Source organism: Coturnix japonica, chromosome 2 (assembly GCF_001577835.2).
Source record: "Coturnix japonica isolate 7356 chromosome 2, Coturnix japonica 2.1, whole genome shotgun sequence".
Taxonomy (NCBI): Eukaryota; Metazoa; Chordata; class Aves; order Galliformes; family Phasianidae; genus Coturnix; species Coturnix japonica.
Window position 1 is genome coordinate 69,954,772 of NC_029517.1, and position 15,642 is coordinate 69,970,413.

Genomic DNA, 15,642 nt, shown 5'->3' on the forward strand with positions numbered 1-15,642 from the left:
CAAAGGTATGAGATAATAAAAGGTCAGGCAGAAAGGATGGAGCTGAGCACTTCTAAATCTGGCTGCTCTCTTCATAGCAGATCACTGGGGTTGAATTTAATCTGGCATTAAAATTCAGTTTCTTCTTTTTCTTTTTTAAGAACTGACCTATGCTGTATGGTATGATAGGAAAAAATAATCTGAAGTGATACATTGTATTTCTTTAATGTCAGATATCCTGGATATCAGTTTTTTATGAGATGTCTGATTATTTGTTCTGTTTTCATCATGCTCTTTGTTTAAGATGGTCAAATTTAGATTTGCTTTTAGATAAGCCCTTGGCCTTTCAGTTGCTTTTGCCTTGCAAAGTCATTTATTCCTCCAAGCCAGATTCTGCAGCTCCAGCTGTGAATGTAGATGAATGTTCTTGCAGGGTCAGTACTGTAGCACCGAACCTAAATAAAAAGATTAGCAGGAGTTCACTTAGAGTAAAAAACTCCTAATTTCACTATAATAAGTACAAAAGACCATGGAAGGGGTGGAGGGAGCATAAAGCTTTACTATTAAAATTGCTAACAAATGGTTATTCAGCTCTACATGCCTCTGCCTTCCTGCTTCTGTTGCACTTCTCAAATGGTAATGAAGGATGGGATTGAACTAGTTCATGGGAGCACTTTAATTCCTTGCCTACAAGTTTTTGTTTTTTTAACTAAATGCTATGTTAGTTTTTTTCACTGGTAACAAGGTTGCTTATGAAAGAAAATGAGTGATTCCTGATGTTTCATCATTTCACACCATCTTTAGCCTTTAGCCTTTATGCAGATAGCTGTGGTTGGACTGATCCTAACAGCTGCAAATGTTGAGCTTGTGTCTCATTGCTCCAGAAGTGTGTGTTATTTCCTGCAGCCAATATAATCTGGTTTTAAACTCCTGGCAAAAGCAGAAAATGTTTATGGTGATTCTTCATCTGTGTACATGGACCTCATGTTTTCTTCTCCAAATTGTATGCAGGTTTCTCTGAAAATGTCTTATTTCCATTGAAAGTGCATCAGATAGAAAGAGCTCAATAACCTATTTGATAGAGCAAACTCTCAGTTATGAACAGCCTGTGTGCTGTGCTTGTGGAAATCTGCATCAGCAGAGGAGTCTCACTGTTGCTATTTCTACTGCTGAGACACACTACCCATTGCCTCACTATGCTTAGATTCACTGTTTGGTCTCCAGCAGCATTCAGAAAACATCAGTGAGTGTCAATGGGTGCAGTTTTTTCCACAAGGGGTGTCATAGTTTTATGATTTTTGGCTGCTGGTATTCCACATCATAACATCATGTAGTGCACTGGGAGTTAAAGTGTTAATGCTCCAGTTCTGGGTACCTGTCTGGAAGAGAAGAACTACATTCCCCAGGGGGCTTTGTGGTCAGAGAGGAGATAGAACTCCTGGCAAGGTCACCTGATCAGGCTTTTCTCTTTGTTGCTCTTTTCCTTCATCTCTCTTGGCTGCTGCCCGTCCCAACTGTGCGCATCACTTCAGCATTATTGTAAGACCTGCATCTTTCAGATACTCTCTCATTATATTTGATTTATTAGCTTCAATTCTAATGACATTGTAGTACAGTGTGTTATCTTGCATTCCAATTCCATATTTAGTAAATTAGTTTGTTTCTCCTCAGATTGTTGCTGCTGTTTTCTAATTATTTTGGGGTCCCCTGTTTCCCTTTTCAGAAGGTGTGGATTTTGTGAAATCCCTCTGCACAACTAGTCACAGAATTGGGTCAGACCAGCCCATAAACTGTTGACATGGAGGAATTCAGTTCCAAAATTCTGCTTCATGCGCACTTCTATGTCAGACACCATTTTGTCAGACTGCCCCTCACGTGCAGTCTGTTGCATGGCAGCTAAATATAATAAGTTATTGATGAAGAGGTTCAACCTCTACTTCCATACCACCACCATCTTCCTCTTATATCATAAATAATAAAAAAGGGGGCATTACTTTCAGAGCAGCTGCTGTGTACCTCTTTTCAGGTCTGCTGGAAATCAGAGGGGCACCTGGGAACTTCCTCATTCATAAGTTCTTGTTTGTTGGCTGTTGAGGGATGCCTTATGCTTTTTTGACTTTCCTGGCACTTTGGAGCAGCCAGCTTCAAACAACCATATTGTCTAAATATTCAAAGCAATACTTGCATCCAATTCCTCAGGAAGGTAAACAAGTAATTACATTTGACTAATGTGACTGCACTGCTTAAGAAATGAGAAGAAAGTTCTCTAATTCTGGTAGCAAGATCTCAGCTTTGTCACTCACTCCATCTGGGTGCAGAGATGGCTCTGGTTTGCAGGCAGCTAACTCTACGGAGCCCTGGCTGCAGAATGCCATAATGCCTGTCCAGGTTGCCTGCCAGGAGCTCTTTGCATTGTAACCAAGGAATGAAGTCTGGTGTGTGAACAGAATTTTTCATGGTACGGAGCGAAGGTGATGATTGAGCACACACTTAGAACTAGAGAGCATTGTGGATTCTTTTTTATGCTTTTGTTTCTTACTTTTACTTAAAAGGTGCTGCCCTTTTGTGACCTGTTTGTGTCTGTATTTGCAAACAGATAACTTGAGAAATTATTCCTCTGTCTTGGTTTCATCAAAGCCTAATTCTTTTTCTCAGAGAATAGGGACAATACTGTGCTGTGCTTCAACAATGGTTTTCATTTGGGACCTAATGAGAATCATGCTAGACTTCAGATGTTCATCTGTTCCTTTTATTTCTCTCCTGTTGTTTTCTTGCTTGCACAAACAGAAATGTGGCTTCAATTTGTCCTCCTCATGATTATGTTGTGGACCACCTTCTGAAACTGCAGGGACCACCAACAGGCTGCAGAGATGGTTGAGGAGCCACAGTCTGCACAGGAATCCATATAACTTTTTGGCCTGTATTACATCCTTGCTCCAGCACCCGGCATCAAATGCTTCTGATGGTCTTTTGTTTAAAACAAATAATATCAATGTGGCTTTAATTAGCCACAAGTGGCAGTGATCTTTTAAAGGTAGATACTACTTGTATTTAGATAAAATAGTCATATTTCTTCTCAGCTTCATTTTAATCTTGGATGGTGTGATTTTTCTGGCTGTGCATTCAGGAAGGCAGTCTCTGCTTTAGTATTGTCTCGCTCCAATTTATAGGAGGGAGGCAAGGTTCTTTGATATGTGTATACCCAGTGTGAGATTAAGAAGCAACGGTTCAAACGTTGGTCCAACCAGTTTATTAAAGTCCTAGTCGTTTTTAGGGAGATGGCGAAGGGAAGGTAGGCGATAGGGAAAGAAGGAAATATAAGCAAGGAGTCTTTGCAAAGAGCAAAAGAGATAGTCACCACCGTGGGTCCAGCTAGGTACACAGTAGGTCCGTTGATCTCAGGAACTTGTCTGATCACCGCAGGGGATGGGAGACAGCCAGGGAGCTCCGCAGCAAGCCGGTCCCGGGGGTTCTTCCGACGAGGTTTTCCCCTCAGGGAATTCTCCATCAAAGGTGTCTTTGGGAGTTTGTCTCCGAAGTCCCCAGTTTAGCGAGGGCCTTTTATCCTCCATTTCTGTGGGGTTGTTTTTCTCCTTAGTTTGGTGTGACATACCTGGCCCAACAGATAAGCCAGAAGGGAGTGGTGCCTTTGTTGCCAGGCACAAGCATTATCACCTTTTGCAGTGGTCAGCTCCTCCAAGCCGCACACCTGAGAAAGACTGCCTGTCCTGCTTGCAATCATGAGCAGAGGTGCTGTGTCACGATGACACCCATCATTCACTCTCCTGGATAGTTAGCAGTTGCCAGTCAGAGTCTTATCATCAGAAAGGCCTCACGAAGCAAGCTTTGAGTCAATAAAAGGAAAACAGTTCTGACCTTTACAAGTATGTGTCCCTTAGTGTCCTCAGTGAAAGAAGTCACTTCATGGAAATAACAGAGGCAACGTTGGAAGAGACACTTGCACATTTTGTGGAAACAATCTGCAGAATTCCTGAATGTTTTCGTTTCACCTTAGTCTGCTTAGGTTTCCAAAAACTTAGTATGTTGCAATGTTTAAATTTTAGACCAAAACCTTTCTAGGTAAACCTGTCAGTTCTTCACAGTCTTTTATAGTTGCACTGAGTACTTTGTGCTAACAGGATATAAAAGTGGACAGAGGATTTCAGTTTTCTTGGAAAAGCCACTTAATAGCATGAATGCACATCAATCCTATAAGCTGCGTTCTAACTAGAACTAACACTACAAGTTAAAACCTGTTAGGTTTTCTCTTAAGTCATTCACCAGCTGGAAAGGTGAATGGTCCTTTTTGTTTCACATGTCATCAGTCATGCAGGCTCAAGAGATTTTTGTTCTCTGTAAGCTACAGCTGGGTAACCACACACTGTCCTGTCTTTGCTCTGTCTTGTTTCTGGGCATTCTCACTGGAGGCTGAGCAGGTTGTGTAGAAGTAAATGAAGGTATGCATTAGCCAAGACAGGCTTTTGGTGCTACTGTTTTAGTGGAGGAATTTTTACTTGACTGTTCGAATTGAGAGGTAAACATTTGAATTTTTTTTTATTTTATTTTATTTTTTTTTTAAGCAGAGCAAATATGAGGAGTCAGTAATGAAATAAGAGTATTGCCAGACTTTGTCATTTTTATGACTGATTTCTAACTGTGTTAATTTAGTAGTGTGTGAATTTAGTAGTGTGAAGGGATGTGAGTTAGAAAAACGATTGCAAAACTATTTTTCCTTCTCAGACGACATTCTAATTTTTATGCAAGTATACATGTGCATTTGATTAGACAATATAAATCCTGTAGAAAATGGGATGGGGATAATCCATGTGGATTATCTGAACCTTGTTTCATAATATGTGAAATACAGTGAAAAAACATTGTAGCTATGCTTCAGGTGATAAATTGCTGGCCTTATTTACTGGAGTGGAAAGTGAGGGAATCCATGGGACATAGCTATTTAAATATCAAAGCAGAGAATGTGATTTCATGCGTTGTAGGTTGCTAAGAATTGGGTAGAACCTACTGAGAGTTTGCACCTTGCACCTTACTTTAAGGTAACTGAATATAGGGAAAATTTGTATGTGTAATAGAGATGCAATTTATTCAGAGTTTTGCTATTGCTTATAAAATGACACACGTAGGCATGCTTTTATGAGAAATTACTGTTCTTGTATTCTAGAAAATGTGTTTTGCCAATGAATTTCATGGTGATGTGCTATCAGTCCTGGAAATGCTATACATGTGCACTGCGTATTTACTCTTTTAATCAAGCGGATGTATACAATGTTAGTTTTGTGTATTTTTTTTCCAATTTTGTATTTCAAAGAGAAGACAGTGAGGATACTGCAACTTGGATTAGTTATACTGTGTTTTATCAAACTTCTGGTGTGACTTTAGAACAACAAGACAACTGGGAGCTATTCATAATAGGTGAACGGTTGGACTGGATGATCTTTTAGGTCTTTTCCAACCTTGGTGATTCTATGATTCTAAATGAAGAATGCTCTGTCTGGGATTTTAGATGTTTTATCTAAGATGTTTATCTGGATGTTTTAGAAAAATAGAGCTTTCCAACTCAAAAAAAAAAAAAAAAAAAAAAAAAAAGAATATTTGAAGAAAATCCATGTGTTTCACATCTGGCTTAAATCATTCTTTCTGTGAAATATGGCCATGATTTAGAAACATTATTTCTTCTCCAGTGAGAACTGAAAAACTTCTCTGTATACATTCTGAATTAATATCTGCATGTGAATATGTGGATGCAGCATAGTTGCCAAATCATGAAACCAAGTAGGGATAACTGCTTTTCTTTTGGTATTGCAAATCATGTTGATTTTTCCAGTCTTTTTATTAATTAAATTTTGTGTTGTTTTAGCTCTGCCTCAGATGAATGCACCACAGTTTTATTTGTTATAAATAAGAAGTTAGACTGGAAAAAGAACAGTAACAAAAGAATCCTTACAAGTGTAGCATGAGACTGAACTCTGAAGTATGACTCTACTATTTGCTGTGCAATTCTGTATCGTGTAACTTGCTTATATTTCTTTTTAAACATGTAGGAACTGTCCAGATCTTTTCTTGTTACATGATTGCTGAAGCATTTTCCTGGCACAGCAGTAATGATTGATGAACACACTCCAGGTAGGAAACCAGATATATTCCATTTGGTACAGTTGTTCATTAACTTTCCTCACATTGTTTTGGTTAAGTTTCAATAGTAGCAGTCTTCAACATTACGGCATCAAAATTCACTGAATATAAAATACAAATAATCTCTTGTCCACATGAATGTTTGCATATGTCTCTCTGTAAATCATCATGAACAGCTTTTTGGTTTTCCTCCCAGTTTTGGTAACTCTGACAACAGATGACGTTACATGTTAGATTGGGTTTTAATGATCGGAAGATTATTGTAAAATACAGTCTGTCACTACTAATTCTTCCATCAACCCACCTGCTCCTTCTAGTATTAGTTCCATCTACTTTAACTTATAGCAGATTGGAACATCTATTCCAGAAAGCTTTACTTCTCTTAAGCCACGCTTTCTCTGCTGAAAAATAAAATGTTGAGGTAGACCCTTTATTAAACTTTTTACCAGGTAGTTTGCTCATAGTTTTCTATAAATATCACCTTAAAGAGGGAAGCAATATTTTTTTTGCATGGTGGAAGGGAATTCCTGTCTGTCTCATTGGGGGGACACTGGATCCAGCAAATTCTTTTCTGTTCTCCCTTGTGATTCAGATTTGGTCACTCAGATTTTGCACAAAGATCTGTAGTGGTCATGATTTATCTGATGAGGGTTTCTACTCTTTCTGCCCTTATCCCAACTTTTAAAACAGAGACTTCATAAAATTCATTTTTTTTTCTGAACAAATCAATTACTATATAAAAGATCTATTTCCATTAAAAATGTCAAGAATGTAGTGTAAGTAGAGTATGAAGATGTGTGCCAGTACTGTTTTCTTTTTCAGTCTTGCCACGTACAAAAGTTATGTGATATTGATAAACTATATAAGACGATCAGTAACATGCAGTTGTCCTCCGCAATTGATTAGAACTGTGAGTACAAATGAGCTGGCTGCTGTTATAGTCTTTCTTGTTGACACTGTATAAAAGAACTTCCTTCATTTACTTTTGAATTTAATTTTGTTAGCAGTTACAACTATAGCCCTGAAAATAAGGGCAATTTCTGAATATCCTGAGTGGCTTTAATACCTGTTCTTTGAGGCTGTGCTAAACCAGGGAGTAATGTTCAAGTTGTTGATACTCCTGGAAGTTAACCCAAGCTCTTTGAAGCCTACCCAAAGGCAAGCAAGGAATGATGGTTTTGATTCAGTTCTTGCTCAGTCATAGTCTTCCTGGGAAGCCAAGGGTGAACTTTCCAGTCCCCATGTCAGTGGGAAGTGCCTTGGTACCTATGTGCATGCATTCCTAATGAAGACAATTGGGAGGATGATACACAAAAATAGTACTCTGGGCAAAACTCCTGGACTCCATAGAGCTCTCTGTCCATATGGGTCTTGTTACACTGGTAGTGTAAAGCTGCTGGGAAGTTGCTGCACGGAGTTGCCAACATACATTTCAACTGAAGCAAAAGAGTGGTGCCTGAGTACATGCATGGCTTTTATTTCTGGTGTCTAGTCGTCCTCTTTTTTCTTCCTCCTTTGCAAGAGTGCTGTGGAGATGAGCAAGGCAAAGACTGTGCTGTGTCCATCCAGAAGCCAGATGTCTACCTTGCCTTCAGATAAGGATACAAAATATCCAAATAGATGACCCTGGGGTGTTACTGTGTTTTGCAACTACTCTGGTTTGTAAGAGCATAAACACAGCAAACAAATCAAAGTGTCATTGTTGATTAGACCAAGGATCCAATTTAAGTCTAAACCTTTAGTAAGGCATAGCAGTCTACTGTCTTATAGGGGGTAGCTGGTAGCTGATGCCAGGGAAGGAGAAGGGTGAAAAACAAGCATGTGGTTGCTTTCTATCGCAACTGCTCTTAATCTGCAGATGATGGACCTTTGTGTCAGTGGTGGCATCTATGCTGAGTAGCTTTGGGTATAATTTTCTCATTCCATGTTTTATTTTTTCTGGGGGGGGGGGGGGGAGGGGGGCTGTGTTCTCATCCCAGATGATTTCTGGGCTTAGTGATTTTGCACTGTTTGGAATTCCCCAACTGAATGTTATGCGGTGAGGCGGGTCTCCTTCCCTGTCTGCCTTAAACCTCCTGCTTGAAGATGTCACTTAATCTGGGGACTAGGACAATGTGCTAGGAGAACCAGGAGATGCACAATGCCCTTTCTGCTCTAGTGGGATAGTGGAAATGGGGGATGGCTACTATGTTTTAAAGAAAGTATCTTTTTAAAGAGATATGGAGTGAAGTGAAACTGCAGGATTTCTGTGACTCTGATTACTGTCACCTTCAAAATAGATTTGAAGCAACTTTTCACATCTGTCTTGCTTTTCCCTTTGAGCTCATTTTCCATGCTTTTAATTAATGCACATATTATTGTGATTGTTTACAAGGAGATCAAGTAATTTGGACTTGTTTATTTTATTCCACTCCTCTGAATTTCAGAAATAAAGATGCTTAGTCTTCCAAGCTGTGAGGCAGTTATCCTGGCAGTTTTGTTGTTTTTTCTCTGGTAGAATTCAAGATTGTGTGGAAGAAACTACTGAAGTTGAGATATCATAGGGACATAGGTTGTGAATCAAGCCTCCTGGCAATGCATTAAAACATTGGACTATTAATCAGAATATTTACATATTGTATATAAAAATATATATCCTTCAAACCACTGCTGTTAGCTTCACAGGAATTTAGTAGGTTAAAAAGGAAAAAAAGTGTTTAATAGTGTTTAATAATTTGCTGCAGAATCATTGTGTTGAAGACCTGACTCCATGTGTTGCAGCTACATCAAGGCTATAAAAGGAAGTGTGAACATTGTATAAATTTACCTGACTTGGTTAGATGATGCATCACGAAAATATACTGAGCAGTATATATAATATTAACTACTGCAGTAGAATTGTCAAATGGAAGGCTGCAGCTCCTGTGCTGAAGATGATTCTGTTTGGAAGAAAAAGCATAGATATATTAAGAATTGAATATACATTACTATAGTTTTAAGAGTAAAGGCTTTTAAAATTATGGAAAAGCAGACAGAAGCAGAAAAAAAACTCTTAGCTAAAATGTAGTTGAAGGCTAATAATTTAATTAGGCTGATTCTTCTTGTTGGCTGAGAATCTTCTGGAGAAGAAATTATTGTGGCTGGTTAAAAGTTGGGTTTATTTCTGCTCTCAGTTTTTTGGTTTTCTTCCAAATGCAATGAAGGTCTTGGACTTGCCATTTGATCCTGATTACAGGGCCAACTTAATATTGTACATGTATTTTTCATCCAGTCTGCCCTCATTTTTCCTTCTGTGCTTGTATTTTGGAAGGAAAATGACAAGACGGCTCTTAGAAAGGGTCACCATATTGTCCAGGGCTTTCAGCTGAATCCTTGTAAGATAGCAAGTTGGGTGCAGCATATCAGGTAAGGATTTTTCAGTTGAGGACAGCTCCCTTGCCTTTGTTCTGATGGCTCATGCAAAAGCACACAAAAGGTTGCTAAGACATCTTTCTCACTTAAATAAAACAACTGGACACCTTTTTCCTCAAGTCCCCAGAAAATGGGTAGGTGTTTTCCTTTGAATCCCTTCTGGGAAGCTGCTGGATGGTGAATTTGGCAAGACCAGCTGTTTAATGGAGAGCAAGTAGAAGAAATCTCAAATGACAGACTTTGCAAGACTGAACTGTGGCTGGTGTGATTGCTTACTGTTTTAAGTCTTGTAAAAGGAAGGCTGGTAAGAAAGACAGCCAATGCTCTGTGCTTGCCTGTGCAGGAAGGAGTAGCTGAGGATGTTTGGAAGAGGAGAAAGTGAGCAGGCTAGATTAGACTAAAGAGAATAAGGTTTAGCCACAGATCATCTGGATGTATGTGAATATGCAGAGGCAGATTGTTTCTTGACGGAAATTTGTAACAAATTGAAAAAACAGAGCAGAGGGTTTTTCTTATTTTTCTTTTTTGTAACAGGATATAACTGACTGTAAACTTTGGCAAGACTCAAATACCTGAATGGTTCTTGAAACACTCAGTGTTCTTCTAAATTTATTCTAGAACAGGACTAAATGAGAAACTTTCTTATATTTTCCTTCATGTTAATTAGATGAAACAGTAAGTTTTATGTGTCCAGAATGAGGTCAAAGCAAGCAAAAAAATTGAGTATAGTAGAGCCAAACAAGGATAAGAAATGAACCAGTTTCTCAAACTGGCAATGGCATACTAGGAATTTGGAAAAAGTATACTTGCAGGCTTCCTTTATTATTATTATAACCTCTTGAACAGAATAATCCAGTCCAAACAGCTGTAAATGCTTTCCAATAGAGAAGTTTATGACCTAGTTTCAGACTGAAATGCTCACAGTATCACAGTGTATGGAAGGAACTTAAAAGAAGATGCTAGTGGCAATGCCTCTGGAGCAACTCTGTGTATTTAGGCATTCTTACCCTTTGCAAATACTTGCTAAGTGGAGTCAAGTGGAGTCAACTTCCAAAGTGTGGAGCTTTTCTCTTCTGCAGGAGGCTTCATAATTTAAATACCTGGGTTGGCATGGGGAGTTTTCATAGATGTCTGACTTTTAAATTTTTTTTAAACATAGCACTATTTGGAAAAGTAATAATTCTTCCAGTTATTTCAGCAGGAATTCAGCAATTGCAGAATGCCTCTCTATATCCTCTGGAACAGCGAAGCAGGAAAAGGTGGATTTCATCTGTTGACAATTCCTCTGTAGTGAGATGAGGAAAGCTTTGATTAGGCTTCATTTGATTCATGATCATTCTGCAAAGAAGCTCAGGGGAATGTGCTGAGGAGATAGGCACAAAAAGCACTGAACCTGTGATTTGAAAAGCATCTTTCTTTTAAACTGAAGAAATGCTTTTTCACTTCTGTATGCTCTTGTAGTAGTAGGCATTGGAACAAACCAGATTTTGATAAAGATGGCCTAAGGGAGACGCTGGCCAAGCTGGTGGTTCTGTGATGGAGAGGAAGTATGGCAGCACTGAACAACATGAGCTGTTGGAAACTGGAGGATTTTGATAGTGCTCCCTTTTCCTTTGACTTGATGGTATAATTGAAAGCAAGGGAGCTATGCTGATCAGTACTATATTCCCATTTCTTTTTGCTACCTTAGGCAGGCTGGAGTGATCTTGAGAACATAGATCATTTATGTTGCAGCCAAGAAGCTTTTCTGCATGCTGCTAGAATGCATTAAATAATATTCGGTTTGCATAGCAAGAGTTCTAGTTAAAATTCCTACAGTGTTTCAGTTATTCTTTTATTATTCCAGTTGCTTATAACTTCCTGAAATGCTCATGTCTCAAGTTGAAATTTTCCAGACTTGATCTTGGCCTGACAATGACCTTTCTTCCCTTTTTTTCTTTGTTTCTCTATTCTCTGAGGCATTATTGAATAGGGCTAAGACGTTTCATTTTAATGAGAAGGAAACTGTAGAAAAATATATTGTGGTTATTTCTTTAAGACTTTGAGATTGTGAATAGCTTGAGTGGTACAGCTGTCTGAGAAATGGTGGTGAAAATTCTCAGAAGTGCTTCTTAAATCTTTGCAGAAGCAGTAAGAGTTGGCTAGAGATGGCTGCTCAAAACTTCAAGTCTTAAACTTAAGGTGCTTTTTTTTTTTTTTTTTTTTTTTTTTCTTTCCCCATCATGCACAAAACATTATACTCTATCATAATTATCACTTGCAGTTCATTTAGCCTGATCAGTGAATTGACTGTTGCAGTCAAATTGAAGGAGTTATCCTTGCTAAAAGAACAGATCTGTTTTTTATTGCTTGCCACAACCCTGGTGGCAAAAGAGCTCATAATGTGAGTGGAATAGCACAGCTGGTGAGCACTGCACTGGGACCTGCTGCCTTTGGGACACTCTTCCTGCTGTAACCAGAGCTCAGTTCTGGCTGAAAATGTTGAAGTTCTCAGAAATTTCTCCAAACAGAAAGCTGTTAAAAACAAATCTTTATTTTTAAATACACTTCCTGACTGGCTCTTCTCAAGATGAAGACTGAAGTTGTTTAGAGCAGAACTGCAGAGGAACAGATTTATTCTTGGGATAGAAGGAAATTTTGAGGTAATTTCCTTTAAATTAATGCTGCTTACACAGAATATATAGACATTTTAAGTATATTGATGGTGATTTTGTTGATAAACAGCAATTTGTGGGTTTTTTCTTCTTAACTCATAAGATGTAATTCAAGGAAGAAAAAGTCATGTATCTGCTGGCTTGTACATAGCCAGTCTTTCCATGTAAGATTAGGACATTTGCTGAGGATGCTTACTGTCTGTGTTTGTGTAAAATACTTCAAGAAACTTTTAATTTCTGGAACTGGCTTCTGCCTGCTTCTTTTTCCGTGGGAAAACCACTTAAAATCCATTCATGAATCATCTTTGTTCCTATTGTTAAACAGACTTATCTTCTTCTCATTGGCTAATGCAAGTATCTGCCTCTGAAAACTTCAGGACAGCAGAATGTGGAGGATGAGCACAAAGCTGCAAGTAGATACGATAGAGATTTCCCGTACATGTGTGAATTCCCCAATTTTGGGCCTTCCATGCAATATCACAGTTCAGTGTTCTTTAGAGGACTTACTTTGATCACCTGCAAAATTGCCCCTTCTAGGATTCTGAGAGCTGCTCTGTTGTTCTGAAGGACAACATTTCCAGAGGATTGGTAAAAGTATGATACCTATGGAATAAGCTCAGCTTTTCATATCAGCAGAGAAGAGTTGCTTCTTTTTTGTTTGTTTATTTTTGTTAATAGTATTAAACATATGTTTATCTTATACATTTAGGTCTTAATTTTGTTTTCATCACTGCCCCTTCATGCGTAGCTCCATGTCATTCTGACTGCTCAGAAATTGGCCTCTGAATACCTTTCCAAAAAATTATTCTTCCTAGACAATACCTTTCTGTTTTTATGGAATTGCTGCTGGTGGCTCAATGACTTTAAATTCTTGACAGTGGTGAAAGCAGTTTCTGAGCTACAAGATCAGGCTGGATCACTTCCTGCCTGCTCTATCAGATAGAACAGTAACTTACCCAAATTAAGAAGAGGCTTTTGTTGAGGCAGTTTGTTTCAGGGTTCTTTGATTATTTGCAGGTGATATAACAGAAGCTTAAGGGAGGGCTTTTTTGGCCTGAAGGAAAAAAGAAACCCTCATTTTATTATAAATTCCTACTCTTTGTGTGTGACTTCCGTGGTTTCCTGACAGTTAATTCTTTGAAAAAAAAAACCTTGAGCAGTCTGATGTGGTTCAGAGGGATACCAGAATTTTGTTATCTTTTCATGGCCATGTGAACATGTACATTCCTTTTTTTAAAAGGAGTGACAGATAAAATAATATATATATATATATATAATATATATATTATATATATAATATAATAATATAATAAAGTCTTTAAGTGCTAGAGATGAGTTTGGCAAAATTCTGGTCAAGTGTTAAACAAAGATGTGGGCAGACTGATCTATTTGCTGTTCATTCTCAGTGATAGCAAATACTGTATTGTTCAGGTGATCAGTGCATTTATGTAAGCTTTTTTTTTTATCAGCTGTGTTGCCACACTACTGGCATTGAACAAGTATGGCTGCAATATTTAAGACAGGAAATACAGAATTCCAATCACAAACACTTATAAAATTAATCAAAACATATTTGCTACACCACAGAGTGAAACAGCTATCTCAGAGTGGCATTGATCTGTCATAAGATGAAGTCTGATACTACAGCATCAAAAGAAGCTGCTCTTTCTTGCTGTCTTATGTCTCCAGAGCAAGACAGGCTGTTTTCTTTAAATCTCAGCCAACAAACTTTGGACCAGTTTGCTGTCCTTACATCAGCATTCTTGTCAAGTGTGTGCTGTCCTTCTGACCAGCTATGGAGTGAGTCATGAGCTTCATAACTTGCATCAAACATAAGTGTCTGAAGAGTTTGGAGCCTGCTTTTGGGGAAAATCTTGGATTCTGGAATCAACTGGGCCTCCAGATACATGGAAAATGATTAAAACAGAATTGCCTTCAAGAGGCACAGCGAGCATTAGTTTCAGAAATTATAAGAAGCCTTATCTTTAAAACTAGTCTTGCTTATCCTAATGGGAACAATAGCTTTGGTACTGGCAGCAAGTAGTGACTCCCATTGAAAATACAGCACGTGAAAGTGCAAGAGGTGTTAGGTAAACTAAATAACCAAAACTGCTTGGAAGACAAATAACTTGGTTCTGGTGATTTCTGGCATGGAAGTTTCTAGTTTAGGTTTGTTCTCTTCCATGCATCTGTGGCTTGTACTCCTGGTTAAATTCCTGTAAAGTTTTTGAAAGATAAGCATCTGTTTCCATCACAGATACTGAAGAGAGGACTCAGTTATTGGGAGTATTCAGAAAGACGATATTTTGACATTTTTGGCCTGACATGTCTCAGTTGTACCCTTAGCTGTGTTTTTCCAGGGTTGTAGCTAGACTTTGGTTCATTTTTTCAGCTGTAGAATATTTGGAGTGGATTACAAACAGGAACGTGGAACTAATTTTATCGTGTTGATTTTATGTTCAGTGACTTCTGCACTGGTCTTTAATTTGTCATCTTCACTCTAGCTATGGGCTCAAGTATTCTGACATCCAGAATGGACCCTGGTATTAGAGACTTCAGTAACAAAAGTCTTTTTGTCTTAGAGCATTTGAAAACTGACAGGCCATCCTTTAAACTGTTCGGTCAAATTTAGTGGGGATTGATGGGCTTATCTCATTTTTTTTTCTCCGTTTTCTACACATTATTAAGCAGTCTACAGTGATGAGTACTTCAGAAAAGTCAGTTTAACTTGTGAAATGCCAGTCTGCTAAAAACATCCTTTGTCACTTCCCCAGCCCCCACCCACCTCCTCTTGCAGACATGTTCCAGGAGTTAATAAAAAACACACCAGACAGAAAACCCAGTGTAGGCAAAAAAAAAAAAAAAAAAAGAAGTCTCCCTGAGAGAGCTGTAGCAACTCCCACGCAATAAATTCACAGCTGAACGAATGCTGCTGCTGTTTTGCCTAGGCAAGGATCAGAATTGCTTTTTTTTGTGCGTGTCTGGCTGTTTGTGCAAATATGCCCCTGGTGCCTGACCTCCCTCTCCACCTTCCCAGGCCCCACAAAAGTGACTGTAATCCTCCTGGCTCCAGTTGCCTCCGCTGGCAAAACACATTAGCCCTTAACTTGTAAGGCGTCCCATTGCACAGATGTCCTGGGGAGATGGCCCTCTCCCTATCCCGGTTCTCCGTGGGTTGGCTGCCTCTTCTCCACATGCTTGGGAGTGACTGATTCTTGCTGCATTAGTTAGCTGTAAACCAGACTAGATAGTTTAAGACACAACTTTATTTTTATTATTCTTTATTTATGAATCACAATTAGCATGCAGGCTTTCTTATGAGAAGAAGTTGAGCTAAGTGTAAATAGTTGTGATTTTTTTTTTTTTCTTAAGGAAGCAAAGAAGGTGGTAGCTTATCTCTGTAAGGAAGCTGAAGGTTGCCTTAGGGAATGCACCCCTGTATATTGCTGCCCTGAGTGATTTGATGGGT

The 15,642-nt window shown here is 38.6% G+C and overlaps 1 long non-coding RNA gene across 6 annotated transcripts in view; it reads left to right on the forward strand.

Moving 5' to 3' along the window:
• The window catches only part of LOC107309733, a 269,937-nt gene that overhangs the window by 68,358 nt on the left and 185,937 nt on the right, over positions 1–15,642 (forward strand). For all 6 annotated transcript variants that reach the window (XR_004306137.1, XR_004306132.1, XR_004306134.1 and 3 more), the window contains exon 3: positions 6,039–6,120. This is a non-coding gene — a long non-coding RNA (uncharacterized LOC107309733). The remainder of the gene's footprint in view (positions 1–6,038; positions 6,121–15,642) is intronic.